The following is an 18,295-nucleotide window of genomic DNA, read 5'->3' as shown; positions in this document are numbered from 1 at the left end:
GTAGGATGCTCAATAGGGAGGTAGGATGCTCAATAGGGAGGTAGGATGCTCAATAGCCTGCTTTGGCTGCGTCATCTTAGTCCACTACAATATCACAACTTGTCCAACTAGCCCGGCTTCAGACTAACAGACTCCCCTGGTTGCACTGGGGCACGAGACCATAATTTGGTTGCACCACTTTTATTGCATCGAGCAATAGAAAAAATGATTAGTCCTGTAAAGTAAGTCACAGTGCTTTATTAAAAAGCGTAGTAGACTACTGAGAAATGGTGTTGAGTAAATGTTATTTCATTTTTTAAATTTAACCTTTATTTAACTAGCCAACAAATTCTTATTTACGATGACGGCCAAGGAACAGTGGGCAGATCGACAGATTTTTACCTTGCCAGCTTGGGTATTCGACCTAGCAACCTTTTGGTTACTGGCCCAACGCTCTAACCACTAGGCTACCTGCCGCCCCTTGGCAATGCGCATGGTGATATTAGTCTTGTGTGCGGGGGCTAGGCCATGGAAAACCCATTTCATGAAGCTCCCGACGAACAGTTCTTGTGCTGATATTGCTTCCAACGTCAGTGCTACGTGCTTGCTTCATCACTCAGTGGTCCCGTTCTGTGAGCTTGTGTGGCTTACCACTTCACGGCTGAGCCGTTGTTGCTCCTAGATGTCTCCACTTCACAATAACAGCACTTACAGTTGACCGGGGCAGCTCTAGCAGGGCAGAAATTTGACGAACTGACGGTGCCATGTTGAAAGTCACTGAGCTCTTCAGTAAGGCCATTGTACTGCCAATGGTCAACTACTCTAAAGATAGATCACTAACTCTCAAGATAATACCCACTCATAGTAGCCGTGTATTAATCGAACAGTACATTTCATTTCCTTATTTGTTTTGCAGTTGTAGCCTACCGTCTAATGAGGCCTAAGCACCCGCAATGACCAATGCTCATTTCGCATGCTCTGTATCTCCAAGCCATATTAAATATCTTTGTGAAATAGTTGCTATTGAGCTCATAGAGTTGAAAAATAAAACATTTACCTACAGAAAGCTGAGAACATCCTCTCTCCATCTGTGACAACAGGATAGCTGTGTTTTTCCAGCAATTGGATAAAAAAGTGGTATACAATCAGAGCACGTCTTTCTCCGGGAGCATTTGAAAGGAGAGAGAAAGTGGCTCGCTCGACACAGCAGCAGGCCCCAGTGAAACAGGTACAGGGGCAGGCAGGCAGACACTTTCATTACAGGAATCATGAGGATAATGTACTTTACTGTTTGACCAAATCATGGTTTTAGCCTCCTAAACAAAATAGGACGTTTTCAGTGAGGTGAATGAATGTGCAGCCTGCACCAATGCAACCAATAATTTTTTTTACTACCACAGCCGGGTGTCCTATAGGTTGCAAAATACAACTAAATGTAGGCTTTTCACTATAGGCGTACTCTAACTTTCGTTTTACTTAAATGAAAAAGGCCTCAATCTTTGCGATCAACAGTAACTTAGGCCAAGGCTCCTCTCTCGCTATGCTCACCAGCGTGGCAGGCCTGGACAATTTGGCCGGCTATAATTTTATTCATCAGCTTTTCATAAATGTTATTGTCCAAAAGCAGGTAATCACCGGCTAACGGAAACCCTGCACCCCAGTGGTTTTCCATAGCCCCCCTGCACACACCGCGCTCTGTCGATTGTGCTGACTTAGTGGAGATTTAGCAGGAACCTGTCACTTTTGGGGAATCTAAAATGAAAACCGAAGGGGAGCAAGTTTCAAATGACGGGGCTAAGCCCCCTTGTGGATCCGGGTACATCCTGCAGGAGTCGGTGTGTGTAGTGTAATGTGGTGTAGTGTAAAAGACTCTAAACCTCATATTATGTGAAATGTTTCTGTAGCCGGAGAAGAGGGGAGGGGAGCAGACATAGCACTGGCTTAGGCTGACTAGGGGATGGGACAAGGCATGTGGGGAATGTGGAACATCAGGGCTCCCTGTTTAGGCATGTCGGGGGGGGGGTGAAAAGGGGTATTCCTTCCTCCACTAATCCATTTCTGAATATTAGTTGAAATAGTAAGCAGAGAAGGGTGTGTGAGCTCTCTCCCTCCTCTCTTCCTTTCCCAACCCCACGGCAGCCCTGTGACCGCTCACCAATCTCTCAGACACCTGTGTCAGACAGTATGACACACAACCACGCACACACACTAGTCATCCCATCAGGCAGTGCGACGGTTGGTTGCTTTTAGCCCCTCTAGGAAGTGTGTGGGCTTTCTGCTTGAGTACATCGGGCTTAGCCTGACCCACTTCCTCATGTCCACGTCCTCTCCTGTTGCAACAGGCCGTCTGGAGGCTAGACCACAGCAGGGATTTCTCCTGGCCAGTCCTGCCCACTCAGAACATCTCATATGTGGAAGGATTCCCAGCTGATGCCCACTATCTCTCCATAGTTCTCATCTCTCTCAGCATTGACAGTGTGAGCTGAATGAACAGAGGAGGATTGTATAGGGAGTGACGGAGAGATGGGCTAGTAGTACTCTCTTCTCTACAATGTGCTTAAGGTCATTTACTCATATCATCATCAGTGCTTGCTCACACTTAAGTAGTGCTGAAGTACTTGGCTGATGTGGGGCTGTATGTGCTTTGAGTGTCTCTGTCTGAAGAGCTTTAGAGGCTCTCTCTCTATCTCCCTCTCTCTCTCTTCTCTCTGTCTTTCTGTCTCCCTCTCTTCCTCCCCCACCTCTCTGTCTTTCTCTCTCTCCACCACCAAACAACAGTGGTTCACGTCATACAGAGCTACTACTACCATAGGGCCTAGTGTTTATCTCCCTGGATCAGATGATATATGAATCTCTGCTCTCAGCTACTGTTAGATCTACTGACAGTATTTATATCAATACAGAAAAGGCCCTAAAGTCCATAAACAAGAGGAAAGATGGCTAATAAAGTGGCACCATTTCAGAATAAGAGACAAGAAGTACAAGGTCTCATTTTTCACCTCTCATTCATTTTCCTGCCATGTAGCTGACGTATGGACATTTCTATCTGTAGCTGACGTATGGACATTTCTGTCAGTTTGTAGCTGACGTACGGACATTTCTATCTGTAGCTGACACGTATGGACATTTCTATCAGTAGCTGATGTATGGACATTTCTATCAGTTTGTAGCTGACGTATGGACATTTCTATCAGTTTGTAGCTGACGTACGGACATTTCTATCTGTAGCTGACGTATGGACATTTCTATCTGTAGCTGACGTACGGACATTTCTGTCAGTTTGTAGCTGACGTACGGACATTTCTATCTGTAGCTGACGTATGGACATTTCTATCTGTAGCTGACGTATGGACATTTCTATCTGTAGCTGACGTATGGACATTTCTATCTGTAGCTGACGTATGGACATTTCTATCTGTAGCTGACGTACGGACATTTCTATCAGTTTGTAGCTGACGTACGGACATTTCTATCAGTTTGTAGCTGACGTACGGGCATTTCTATCAGTTTGTAGCTGACGTACGGACATTTCTATCAGTTTGTAGCTGACGTACAGACATTTCTATCAGTTTGTAGCTGACGTATGGACATTTCTATCAGTTTGTAGCTGACGTACGGACATTTCTATCTGTAGCTGACGTACGGACATTTCTGTCAGTTTGTAGCTGACGTACGGACATTTCTGTCAGTTTGTAGCTGACGTATGGACATTTCTATCAGTTTGTAGCTGACGTATGGACATTTCTATCTGTAGCTGACGTACGGACATTTCTATCTGTAGCTGACGTATGGACATTTCTATCTGTAGCTGACGTATGGACATTTCTGTCAGTTTGTAGCTGACGTACGGACATTTCTATCTGTAGCTGACGTACGGACATTTCTATCTGTAGCTGACATATGGACATTTCTATCTGTAGCTGACGTACGGACATTTCTGTCAGTTTGTAGCTGACGTACGGACATTTCTATCTGTAGCTGACGTATGGACATTTCTATCTGTAGCTGACGTATGGACATTTCTATCTGTAGCTGACGTATGGACATTTCTATCTGTAGCTGACGTACGGACATTTCTATCAGTTTGCAGCTGACGTACGGACATTTCTATCAGTTTGTAGCTGACGTACGGACATTTCTATCAGTTTGTAGCTGACGTACGGACATTTCTATCTGTAGCTGACGTACGGACATTTCTATCCGTTTGTAGCTGACGTACGGACATTTCTATCTGTAGCTGACGTACGGACATTTCTATCTGTAGCTGACGTATGGACATTTCTATCTGTAGCTGACGTATGGACATTTCTGTCAGTTTGTAGCTGACGTACGGACATTTCTATCTGTAGCTGACGTATGAACATTTCTATCTGTAGCTGACGTATGGACATTTCTGTCAGTTTGTAGCTGACGTACGGACATTTCTATCAGTTTGTAGCTGACGTACAGACATTTCTATCAGTTTGTAGCTGACGTACGGACATTTCTATCAGTTTGTAGCTGACGTACGGACATTTCTATCAGTTTGTAGCTGACGTACGGACATTTCTATCAGTTTGTAGCTGACGTACGGACATTTCTATCAGTTTGTAGCTGACGTACGGACATTTCTATCTGTAGCTGACGTACGGACATTTCTATCAGTTTGTAGCTGACGTACGGACATTTCTATCTGTAGCTGACGTACGGACATTTCTATCAGTTTGTAGCTGACGTACGGACATTTCTATCTGTAGCTGACGTACAGACATTTATGTCAGTTTGTAGCTGACGTACGGACATTTCTATCTGTAGCTGACACGTATGGACATTTCTGTCAGTTTGTAGCTGATGTACGGACATTTCTATCAGTTTGTAGCTGACGTACGGACATTTCTATCTGTAGCTGACGTACGGACATTTCTATCAGTTTGTAGCTGACGTACGGACATTTCTATCAGTTTGTAGCTGACGTACGGACATTTCTATCAGTTTGTAGCTGACGTACGGACATTTCTGTCAGTTTGTAGCTGACGTTCTGGTTCACTTTTTTAGGACAATGTAAACTCAAAGCTCTCCAGGTTCGATTGTCATTATTCCTGTACCTCACACTAGACTACTGCAACACCATTTCCCCTGCCATAAACACTCACATTGGTGACACAAAAGAGAAGAAGGGGAAAAAAATTGGGTATTGATTAACGATTGTCAAGGACGCACAGACGTTTTTAGTTCAGATTATTTGTTTGCAATATATGTGATCTATATACAGTACCAGTCACAAGTTTGGACCCACCTACTTATTCAATGGTTTTTCTTTCTTTTTACATTTTCTACATTGTATATTGCAATAAACCCTTGAATGAGTAGGTGTGTCCACACTTTTGACTGGTACTGTATATGTGATCTATAGGCTAAGAGCTTCATAAACTGCTTATGATTGTGGGGTTTGAATAGTGTGAGAAGGCTATATTTGGTGAGAATCACAGCATAAGGTTGTATAAACAACCATAGGGTATAAACATATATTCTAGCTCTTAAAGGAGCAGTAGCCTACCGTGGGTGTACAATTTTCATTTATTCTGCAGTTATTCTATTGCTATTTATTCTGTTACCAAACAAATTACAATTTATGTCTCATATTTTAACTGAATGTAATCTATTAGCTTCCAAAATGTAAGTAGGTATATCTAGCTGTCCGATAACACATTCTGACGTACGGACATTTCTATCAGTTTGCAGCTGACGTACGGACATTTCTATCAGTTTGTAGCTGACGTACGGACATTTCTATCAGTTTGTAGCTGACGTACGGACATTTCTATCTGTAGCTGACGTACGGACATTTCTATCAGTTTGTAGCTGACGTACGGACATTTCTATCTGTAGCTGACGTACGGACATTTCTGTCAGTTTGTAGCTGACGTACGGACATTTCTATCTGTAGCTGACACGTATGGACATTTCTGTCAGTTTGTAGCTGACGTACGGACATTTCTATCAGTTTGTAGCTGACGTACGGACATTTCTATCTCTAGCTGACGTACGGACATTTCTATCAGTTTGTAGCTGACGTATGGACATTTCTATCTGTAGCTGACGTACGGACATTTCTATCAGTTTGTAGCTGACGTACGGACATTTCTATCAGTTTGTAGCTGACGTACGGACATTTCTGTCAGTTTGTAGCTGACGTTCTGGTTCACTTTTTTAGGACAATGTAAACTCAAAGCTCTCCAGGTTCGATTGTCATTATTCCTGTACCTCACACTAGACTACTGCAACACCATTTCCCCTGCCATAAACACTCACATTGGTGACACAAAAGAGAAGAAGGGGAAAAAAATTGGGTATTGATTAACGATTGTCAAGGACGCACAGACGTTTTTAGTTCAGATTATTTGTTTGCAATATATGTGATCTATATACAGTACCAGTCACAAGTTTGGACCCACCTACTTATTCAATGGTTTTTCTTTCTTTTTACATTTTCTACATTGTATATTGCAATAAACCCTTGAATGAGTAGGTGTGTCCACACTTTTGACTGGTACTGTATATGTGATCTATAGGCTAAGAGCTTCATAAACTGCTTATGATTGTGGGGTTTGAATAGTGTGAGAAGGCTATATTTGGTGAGAATCACAGCATAAGGTTGTATAAACAACCATAGGGTATAAACATATATTCTAGCTCTTAAAGGAGCAGTAGCCTACCGTGGGTGTACAATTTTCATTTATTCTGCAGTTATTCTATTGCTATTTATTCTGTTACCAAACAAATTACAATTTATGTCTCATATTTTAACTGAATGTAATCTATTAGCTTCCAAAATGTAAGTAGGTATATCTAGCTGTCCGATAACACATTCTGATGTAAAGACTTGTCCTGCACTTTGTTAAAACCCAGCCTGCTTGAGTGAATGTTGGAAAAACATCTTGGTTCCTTTATAAACATAGCAATGTGAATGCAAAGAGGACTTCTGCATGGTGTAGCTTTAAAAACCTGCTAGATGTAAAATATTGTGCGCTGTAGCTGGGAAAATAAATATATGTATCTCTGCATGACAAGATAATGATGTTTGTTTCCAACATTAGGGCTGTTTTCCTAAAGAAGTTAAATCTTGCCACGATACGAGTATCGCGATACTTGTCCCAGCCCTAATTTCTATTTGTTTATGATGCTTTAGTTAGTCTGCTTTTCTCAGGTGACCCGCTGCAAGCCTCTCTCTCTCTCTCTCTCTCTCTCTCTCTCTTTCCCCCCCCCCCCCCTTGCAACATTCTGCTGAAACACAAAGCATGGCCGGCGGCCAAAATACACGCACCAAACTACAGTACACTTGAAGTGTGTGCGTGTCATGCATCTAATTTCTGTGTATGTGTGCATTGTGAGCCTGGCGATCCTAGGTTAGTCAGCATGTTGTATACCCAGGCAGCTCATGGCTGTGAAGCCGGGTAGAGAGGATGGGAGGGAGCCGGCGGGGGGAGGGGCAGGAAATAGTGGCAGTGACCTGGCTGACGTCAGGGGGGACGGAGCAGGAGGGGTACCCAGGCTGGAATGACACACAACCAGACCCCACACACACACGCACATCCAGCTAGAACAGTAGAAAACGTGACCACGTGACAGGGCCTACTGACTGGAGGTCATGTGACAGAAATTCTATAATAACCATAATCCTATCCTTGGTTCTGTGGACATCATGGCGTGAAGGAGTTTAGGCCTACATGTATGTAATGTATGGTCTGTCTGTCTGAGAGAGTGTGCTTGTTGTTTATGCTAGCATTTGGGTCACAGCCTCAATAGTAAAAGCTCTCTGCAAAGGCTTGTGAGCCATTTGACTGCAGTCCAGTTGGTTCATTCTTTCTTGTATTTGAGTCTTTTTGTTGAGTCAGGATGAATAGCCTCATGAATAGCCTAGATGTGTGTGTGTGTGTGTGTGTGTGTGTGTGTACAGGACAATTGAATGGCCCAGCACCCAGGCACCGTGCTGTCCCCATGGACACCCATACTGAGCTGGTGGCGTGCCAAGTGTTCCCATAAACTAATACCCCCCCCACCCCTACTGTCCATGATAAGACCTCAACCCAGATCTGATCCATATCAATAGAAGGATGAACATTCAAGAGAACACAAAGACCCTCAAAAGGATCTGTCTTCAAAAGTACATTTTACATGGATTCTATATAGGAGTACACACACAATGCTTGGGAGCATTCAATCCAATTAATTTAACTTAATTGGGAGCATGTCGAAAAGGGTAAAGTCCTTTGGAACTTTAGTTTCATCCGTGCTATGGAATATAAATCGTTGCCAGATAATCTGACCTAGTGTTTTTCCAGTCAGTTGCATATGGATTGGTTATAGGCCCAGGAGGCTTGATGTTAGTTGCTGGGCTGGTTGAATATGCTGAATAGGCTATACAGGACACACGCAGGTCTTTCATTTGTAACACCAGGCTATTCTCTTTGTGTGTGTGTGTGTGTGGAGAGATGCATAGATTTCATGTGTTTTGTGTATTTGTTTTCTTCCTCACCTCCGGGCCCTCTTGGTGTAGTAGTATGTTAATACAGCTTGTGCCTTGCACCATTCAACCATATAATCAACACGCCGTTAGTGAGAAATGACACTCCCCAAGGCAGAGAGAGAGAGCGATCGCAACTTTTGTTGTCTCCATACTTAGTTGAACAGAGGAGGCATTGAGGCATGTCTAAGGTCAATGTTTATGTGTGCCCCACACAATGTACACACAAGCCCTTATCCCAGCATTTTCCTTACTGTCAAAGTGCTGCTGTCCTACATTTTACACAGAATAGCTCCTCTGAGTCTGAATAGGTGTTTAAGCATGTTTCTTAAGACTGTCTTGATGATAATATAATAGGCCTGTATTACCCTAAAGCACACGTCTCATGGTTCCACTCTTCCAAGGAAGACCTTTGATTAAATGGGATCATTGGAGTCCTAACGCAGTGTATTGGAATGTAATTAGTGGGCTATGGCTCATTCAGTGTTTCTACAACATGTAGCTTAAGTTACTTATTTTATTAACCTTATAAAGTTCTGTGGCGGTGGTTTCCTGATGTCAAATAATATAATATTCAAGAGCTTTTAATTTCCTGTTTTAGAGTAGGGGTGTGAAAGTTTAGACAATCAAACTTTTTAAAGGAAGTCGGGATCCTTAATGTTAGGAAAAATCCTTAACCGGAAACAATGTTTTTTACTGCCACAAAGTTTAATTCTCAGTGCACTTATCACAAAACATTATTTTTCATGTAATATCCTAGCTAGACAATAGGCTATAAAGGCCTGGGGAAAGTTGTGTGAACTTTAGGCTACTTTGGTGAACTTGTGAGGCATCAAGACAAGACATTGCGAGATACAGAGTACTAAGATATTGTTTGTCTGCCCCCCTCTTCTCTTCCTTGTGCTGATTCGGCTGCTCTTGCTCTTCACTAATGATGTGTGTTCAGTCTTCACTCTGTTGCGTGTTGAATATTCTAGCCTATTCATTGATGATAAGCTTTGTTTTACTGAAGTTGCAAGACATTGCAAGCCCAAAAATGTAAAGATACAGCATTCCATTGCAAGATACAGTTTTTAATAGGCCTAGTGCACAGTTTTGACTGTCTGTCTGGTGGCCTACCTGCATATGCAGTTGAAGTCTGAAGTTTGCATACACCTTAGCCAAACACATTTAAACTCAGTTTTTCACAATTCCTGACATTTAATCCTCATAAAAATTCCCGGTCTTAGGTCAGTTAGGATCATCACTTTATTTTAAGAATGTGAAATGTCAGAATAATAGTAGAATGATTTATTTAATCTTTTATTTCTTTCATCACTGGCTGTTTAACAGTCTGATGGCCTTCAGATAGAAGCTGTTTTTCAGTCTCTCGGTCCTAGCTTTGATGCACCTGTACTGACCTCGCCTTCTGAATGATAGCGGGGTGAACAGGCAGTGACTCGGGTGGTTGTTGTCCTTGATGATCTTTTTGGCCTTCCTGTGACATCGGGTGGTGTAGGTGTCCTGGAGGGCAGGTAATTTGCCCCCGGCGATGCGTTGTACAGACATCACTACCCTCTGGAGAGCCTTACGGTTGTGGGCGGAGCAGTTGCCGTACCAGGCGGCGATACAACCCGACAGGATGCTCTCGATTGTGCATCTGTAAAAGTTTTTGTTTTTGGTGACCAGACAAATTTCTTCAGCCTCCTGAGGTTGAAGAGGCGCTGCTGCGCCTTCTTCACCACGCTATCTGTGTGGGTGGACCATTTCAGTTTGTCCGCGATGTGTACGCCGAGGAACACAGTCCATACGAGAGTTGCAGTGATGGGACAAGACTGTAACTACCAATTGGATATCACGAAATCGTGGAGAAAAATAAAAAGGGGTAATAAAATAAAAGTGGAAAAAGTCAAGGGGTTTGAATACTTTCTGAAGGCACTGTAATTGACAGAGCCGGATTTCCCCCTGATAGTCACATGATAGGCGTGCTCCCCTATCAGACTTGGGCATCTCCTCTTGTAGACATCTGCAGGCCTTATAGTTGTCATCTTTGAAACTTGAGGTTAGAGCCGAAGCATTTCAGGTTTGTCAGAAATAGATTGTAAGGGGACATCACAGCCATAGAGTGACATCAAAACACCGTAACACACTTGTCCATTATAATATTATACAATGGGTAGTTCTAATCCTGGATGCTGATTGGTTAAATCCTCATTCCAGCCGGTGTCTATTCCACAGGTAGGCAAGTTGAGAACAAGTTCTCATTTACAATTGCGACCTGGCCAAGATAAAGCAAAGCAGTTTGACACATACAACAACACAGAGTTACACATGGAGTAAAACAAACATACAGTAGAAAAATAAGTCTATATACGATGTGAGCAAATGAGGTGAGATAAGGGAGGTAAAGGCAAAAAAAAAGGCCATTGTGGCGAAGTAAATACAATATAGCAAGTAAAACACTGGAATGGTAGATTTGCAGTGGAAGAATGTGCGAAGTAGAAATATAAATAATGGGGTGCAAAGGAGCTAAGTAAATAAATACAGTAGGGGAAGAGGTAGTTGTTTGGGCTAAATTATAGATGGGCTATGTACAGGTGCAGTAATCTGTGAGCTGCTCTGACAGCTGGTGCTTAAAGCTAGTGAGGAAGATAAGTGTTTCCAGTTTCAGAGATGTTTGTAGTTTGTTCCAGTCATTGGCAACAGAGAACTGGGAGGAGTGGCGGCTAAGGGAAGAATTGGTTTTGGGGGTGACCAGAGAGATATACCTGCTGGAGCACGTGCTACAGGTGGTGACCAGCGAGCTGAGATAAGGGGGGACTTTACCTAGCAGGGTCTTGTAGATGACCTGGAGCCAGTGGGTTTGGCGACGAGAATGAAGTGAGGGCCAGCCAACGAGAGCGTACAGGTTGCAGTGGTGGGTAGTATATGGGGCTTTGGTGACAAAACGGATTGCACTGTGATAGACTGTTTAAGGCTTTGGGTTGGTACCTGGAGTTGTAAGGCATTGAAGCTCATCTGGAGGGTTGTTAACACAGTGTCCAAAGAAGGGCCAGAAGTATGCAGAATGGTGTCGTCTGCGTAGAGGTGGATCAGAGACTCACCAGCAGCAAGAGCGACATCATTGATGTATACAGAGAAGAGAGTCGGCAAAATAATTGAACCCTGTGGCACCCCCATAGAGACTGCTAGAGGTCCGGACAACAGGCCCTCTGATTTGACACACTGAACTCTATCAGAGAAGTAGTTGGTGAACCAGGCGAGGCAATAATTTGAGAAACCAAGGCTATCGAGTCTGCCGATGAGGATGTGGTGATTGACAGAGTCGAAAGCCTTGGCCAGTTCAATGAATACGGCTGCACAGTAATGTTTATCGATGGCGGTTAAGATATCGTTTAGGGCCTTAAGCGTGGCTGCGGTGCACCCATGACCAGCTCTGAAACTAGATTGCATAGCGGAGAAGGTGCGGTGGGATTCGAAATGTTCGGTAATCTGTTTCTTGACTTGGCTTTCGAAGACCTTGGAAAGGCAGGGTAGGATAGATATAGGTCTGTAGCAGTTTGGGTCAAGAGTGTGTCCCCCTTTGAAGAGGGGGATGACCGCAGCACCTTTCCAATCTTTGGGAATCTCAGACGACACGAAAGAGAGGTTGAACAGGCTAGTAATAGGGGTTGCAACATTTCCGGCAGATAATCTGGACCCTTTCTTTCTAAAATTGTCTATCCCGGCTGATTTTTAGGGGTCCAGATTTTTCAGCTCTTTCAGAACATCAGCTGACTGGATTTGGGAGAAGGAGAAATGGGGAAGGCTTGAGTGAGTTGCTGTGGGGGGTACACAGTGCTGTTGACCGGGGTAGGGGTAGCCAGGTGGAAAGCATGGCCAGCTGTAGAAAAATGCTTATTGAAATTCTCAATTATAGTGGATGTATCGTGGTGACAGTTTCCTATCCTCAGTGTAGTGGGCAGCTGGGAGGAGGTGTTCTTATTCTCCATGGACTTTACGGTGTCCCAGAACTTTTTTGTGTTTGTGTTGCCGGAAGCAAATTTCTGCTTGAAAAAGCTAGCCATGGCTTTTCTAACTGCCTGTGTATATTGGTTTCTAACTTCCCTGAAAAGTTGCATATCACGGGGCCGTTCGATGCTAATGCAGAACGCCATAGGAGGTTTTTGTGTTGGTTAAGGGCAGTCAGGTCTGGAGAGAAGCAAGGGCGATATCTGTTCCTGGTTCTAAATGTCTTGAATGGGGCATGCTTATTTAAGATGGTGAGGAAGGCATTTTTTTTAAATAACCAGGCATCCTCCACTGACGGGATGAGGTCCATATCCTTCCAGGATACCCGCGCCAGGTCGATTAGAAAGGCCTGCTCGCTGAAGTGTTTCAGGGAGCATTTGACAGTGCTGAGTGTAGGTCGCTTGACCGCTGACCCATTACGGATGCAGGCAATGAGGCAGTGATCGTTGAGATCTTGGTTGAAACAGCAGAGGTGTATTTAGAGGGCAAGTTGGTTAGGATGATATCTATGAGGGTGTCCGTGTTTGCGGCTTTGGGTTGGTACCTGGTAGGTTCATTGATAATTTGTGTGAGATTGAAGGTATCAAGCTTAGATTGTAGGATGGCTGGGCTGTTAAGCATGTTCCAGTTTAGGTCACCTAGCAGCACCAGCTCTGAAGATAGATGGGGGGCAATCAGTTCACATATGGTGTCCAGAACACAGCTGGGGGCAGAGGGTGGTCTATAACAGGCGGCAACGGTGAAATACTTGTTTTTAGAGAGGTGGGTTTTTAAAAGTAGAAATTCAAATTGTTTGGCTACAGACCTGGATAGTAGGACAGAACTCTGCAGGCTATTTCTGCAGTAGATTGCAACACCGCCCCCTTTGGCTGTTCTATCTTGTCAAAATGTTGTAGTTAGGGATGGAAATTTCAGAGTTTTTGGTGGTCTTCCTAAGCCAGGATTCAGACATGGCTAGGACATCCGGGTTGGCAGAGTGTGCTAAAGCTTTATTAAAACATTTTAGGAAGGAGGCTTCTAATGTTAACATGCATGAAATCAAAGCTATTACGGTTACAGAAGTCATCATTAGAGAGCGCCTGGGGAATAGGAGTGGAGCTAGGCACGGCAGGGCCTCGATTCACCACTACATCACCAGAGGAACAGAGGAGGAGTAGGGTAAGGGTACGGCTAAAAGCTATGAGAATTGGTTTTCTAGGACGTCCGGAACGGACAGTAAAAGGAGGTTTCTGGGGGGCAATAAAATAGCTTCAAGGTATAATATACAGACAAAGGAATGGTAGGATGTGAATACAGTGGAGGTAAACCTAGGCATTGAGTGATGATGAGAGAGATATTGTCTCTAGAAACATCATTGAAACCAGGTAATGTCATCGCATGTGTGGGTGGTCGAACTGAAAGGTTGGATAAGGTATAATGAGCAGGGCTAGAGGCTCTACAGTGAAATAAACACTAACCAGAACAGCAATGGACAAGGCATATTGACATTGAGAGGCATGCTTAGCCGAGTGATCATAAGGGTCCAGTGAGTAGTGAAGTTGGTTGGGGTCACGGCGATTCAGACGGCTAGCCGGGCCATCGGTAGCAAGCTGGCAGAGGATGGAGGTCTGTTTTTAGCCACCTCGTGCGTTTCCGTCGGTAGATTAGTGGGGTTCCGTGTGGTAGCGGGGACCAACCCAATTGACAAAATAGATATACAGTGCCTTGCGAAAGTATTCGGCCCCCTTGAACTTTGCAACCTTTTGCCACATTTCAGGCTTCAAACATAAATATATAAAACTGTATTTTTTGTGAAGAATCAACAACAAGTGGGACACAATCATGAAGTGGAACAACATTTATTGGATATTTCAAACTTTTTTAACAAATCAAAAACTGAAAAATTGGGCGTGGAAAATTATTCAGCCCCTTTACTTTCAGTGCAGCAAACTCTCTCCAGAAGTTCAGTGAGGATCTCTGAATGATCCAATGTTGACCTAAATGACTAATGATGATAAATACAATCCACCTGTGTGTAATCAAGTCTCCGTATAAATGCACCTGCACTGTGATAGTCTCAGAGGTCCGTCAAAAGCGCAGAGAGCATGAAGAACAAGGAACACACCAGGCAGGTCCGAGATACTGTTGTGAAGAAGTTTAAAGCCGGATTTGGAAACAAAAAGATTTCCCAAGCTTTAAACATCCCAAGGAGCACTGTGCAAGCGATAATATTGAAATGGAAGGAGTATCAGACCACTGCAAATCTACCAAGACCTGGCCTCCCTCTAAACTTTCAGCTCATACAAGGAGAAGACTGATCAGAGATGCAGCCAAGAGGCCCATGATCACTCTGGATGAACTGCAGAGATCTACAGCTGAGGTGGGAGACTCTGTCCATAGGACAACAATCAGTCATATATTGCACAAATCTGGCCTTTATGGAAGTGGCAAGAAGAAAGCCATTTCTTAAAGATATGCATAAAAAGTGTTGTTTAAAGTTTGCCACAAGCCACCTGGGAGACACACCAAACATGTGGAAGAAGGTGCTCTGGTCAGATGAAACCAAAATTGAACTTTTTGGCAACAATGCAAAACGTTATGTTTGGCGTAAAAGCAACACAGCTCATCACCCTGAACACACCATCCCCACTGTCAAACATGGTGGTGGCAGCATCATGGTTTGGGCCTGCTTTTCTTCAGCAGGGACAGGGAAGATGGTTAAAATTGATGGGAAGATGGATGGAGCCAAATACAGGACCATTCTGGAAGAAAACCTGATGGAGTCTGCAAAAGACCTGAGACTGGGACGGAGATTTGTCTTCCAACAAGACAATGATCCAAAACATAAAGCAAAATCTACAATGGAATGGTTCAAAAATAAACATATCCAGGTGTTAGAATGGCCAAGTCAAAGTCCAGACCTGAATCCAATCGAGAATCTGTGGAAAGAACTGAAAACTGCTGTTCACAAATGCTCTCCATCCAACCTCACTGAGCTCGAGCTGTTTTGCAAGGAGGAATGGGAAAAAAAATTCAGTCTCTCGATGTGCAAAACTGATAGAGACATACCCCAAGCGACTTACAGCTGTAATCGCAGCAAAAGGTGGCGCTACAAAGTATTAACTTAAGGGGGCTGAATAATTTTGCACGCCCAATTTTTCAGTTTTTGATTTGTTAAAAAAGTTTGAAATATCCAATAAATGTCGTTCCACTTCATGATTGTGTCCCACTTGTTGTTGATTCTTCACAAAAAAATACAGTTTTATATCTTTATGTTTGAAGCCTGAAATGTGGCAAAAGGTCGCAAAGTTCAAGGGGGCCGAATACTTTCGCAAGGCACTGTACATGTAGTTATAGTGACCCAAGAAAACTGTCCGATAGACCTATTCAGATAGCAGCCGATAAGACAGCTGACGATTAGCGGGCCGCAGATGGGCGTTCAGGTAACGTCGCGACGGAGGGGCCAGTTGGATAACACCCTCGGGCAGATAATGTTGGTAGTCCAGTCGTGAAGGCCCGGTGGGGCTCTGCGTCGGCAGTAAAACGGGTCCGGATAGGTGATTATAGCCCAGGAGTGGCTGATGGAACTCTTCAGCTGACTAGCTCCGGAATAATTGATAATTAATCCTTCTCTACTATATGGGAGTGGATGGAGAGTGCTCGGTCCCTGGAGTCCCAAAGGGGTGTGTACTGACGCCACACCCTTTAACACAATCTGACTTCCTGGCTGCCCCAGTGCTCCTTCCTGTGGCTCATTGTTCTGGACCGTGGCTCGAAACGGAAGCCCAACAGGAAAAACCCCACCAATCACTGGACAGGACCCAGTCCTCCATGATCCCTGCCAAGCCTACCCCAATATGAGGCAACACATGTATAGACATCAAAACAATGGCAATTGCATAAATCATTCACTCAGCATTCAACTTTTTTGGGGGTCTCACACGTGCCTTGAGAAGTCTTGCATTCCGTTCCATTTCTCTGTAGGTTTCTTATTTTAAACTTCACATCTGTTACTCAGTGAGGTCTTCATCTGTGACTAGAACAGCTTGAGTCTAACTGCAATAGCAGCCTCTGTGACGTGTGACCTGGCGGAACAATTTCAGTAATATATTTCATATATCTTGTAGGGTATCATGATACCCGTATCGCGATACTACGATACCTGATTTTCCTTGGCAAAAAGGAAAACACAAAGCAGACTAAACTCTTTGGTCCTTTAAAAACTCACTGTATGTGACATATAGTGTGCTTTAGCTTGGAAAAAGAAACATGGGATTCTGGGTGACAACATCAGGCTGCTTGTTACCAGCTTTAGGACTGTTTTCCTCAGGAAATTCAGTACGCGTCATGTTTTGTTTCTTTGCCATGATACCTCGGAGTATCGCAATACTGTTATCGTGACAACCCTAGTATCCTGAATTATAATTAATTTAGCCATGAATATCTATACTACATGTCAGGTCTATGAATTATGTGGTACACCCATGATGGTAGCATTCCAGTTCTATCCATTTCTAAGAAGAGTAGTATGTTTATGAAGTTCTGGTGATGGCAGATGCTGCTCTCGTAACCACACTACATCTAGCTGGGTTAATTTTCAGCTGACAGACTTCCCTCCCTCGGCCTGCAACATTTCAGATCCGGGAGTACGACTGCAACAGCTGATTTATCATCTCAATAGTCAGAAATAAGAGTGTGTTTATGTGTGTAGTCTCGTTATGTCAGTCACTTAGTGAAGCTGCTCTTAATGCTACTTATTGTGGGCTTTTAATTATGCATGTTTCTAAATCACTTGTGTTTTTATACAGTCACTCACACACACACACACACACACACACACACACACACACACACACAGAGCGAGAGAGTCTGTAGCTCCCCGAAGAAGAGAACACTCACCAGGAAGTGATCAGTAACTCTCTTAGTCATTCACCATGCATCATTTCTGCTAATATGTGCTTTGAGGAAATGAAGGGAGTCCCATTTTAAGCGGATGATTCACTCTCATTTAATCACCACCCAATCCTCTCTACTGCTTTTAGCTGATGTTCTCTCTCCATCTCTCTTCTCTGTGTTGCTCTTTCTCTCTGTTTTTTCACTTGCTCTCCTTCCCTTCTTTCAGTATATTGCTCTCGCTCGCTCTCTCTCGCTCTCTGTGTGTTTGTGAGGGCTGCTTTGTACTCTTCCCATTACTTAACAGCCGGCACTGAGACCTCTGTGACTTACTGCTGTCATTTAGCCTAGCAACCTCCAATTCTACACGTACACTTCCATTGAACATTCGAGCCCGACTGATAAATCGGTTGACTGATATTATCGGCCGATGTTAGCCTTTCACAGAAATATTTGTATCTGTCTTTATTCCACAGATAAAGGGCCAATTGTATTATATACAGTGGGGCAAAAAAGTATTTAGTCAGCCACCAATTGTGCAAGTTCTCCCACTTAAAAAGATGAGGCCTGTAATTTTCATCATAGGTACACTTCAACTATGACAGACAAAATTAGAAAAAAAACATCCAGAAAATCACATTGTAGGATTTTTTATGAATTTATTTGTAAATTATGGTGGAAAATAAGTATTTGGTCACCTACAAACAAGCAAGATTTCTGGCTCTCACAGACCTGTAACTTCTTCTTTGAGGCTCCTCTGTCCTCCACTCGTTACCTGTATTAATGGCACCTGTTTGAACTTGTTATCAGTATAAAAGACACCTGTCCACAACCTCAAACAGTCACACTCCAAACTCCACTATGGCCAAGACCAAAGAGCTGTCAAAGGACAACAGAAACAAAATTGTAGACCTGCACCAGGCTGGGAAGACTGAATCTGCAATAGGTAAG

The 18,295-nt window shown here is 43.5% G+C and overlaps 1 protein-coding gene across 2 annotated transcripts in view; it reads left to right on the top strand.

Annotated features, from left to right (window-relative positions):
* The window catches only part of rapgef1b (Rap guanine nucleotide exchange factor (GEF) 1b), a 75,895-nt gene that overhangs the window by 13,981 nt on the left and 43,619 nt on the right, over nt 1-18,295 (top strand). The gene's annotated exons all lie outside the window — the stretch shown is intronic.

Source organism: Oncorhynchus mykiss, chromosome 5, assembly GCF_013265735.2.
Source record: "Oncorhynchus mykiss isolate Arlee chromosome 5, USDA_OmykA_1.1, whole genome shotgun sequence".
NCBI lineage: Eukaryota > Metazoa > Chordata > Actinopteri > Salmoniformes > Salmonidae > Oncorhynchus > Oncorhynchus mykiss.
Note: the sequence above shows the minus strand (reverse complement) of the source record. Positions and strands in the feature narration are given on the sequence as shown.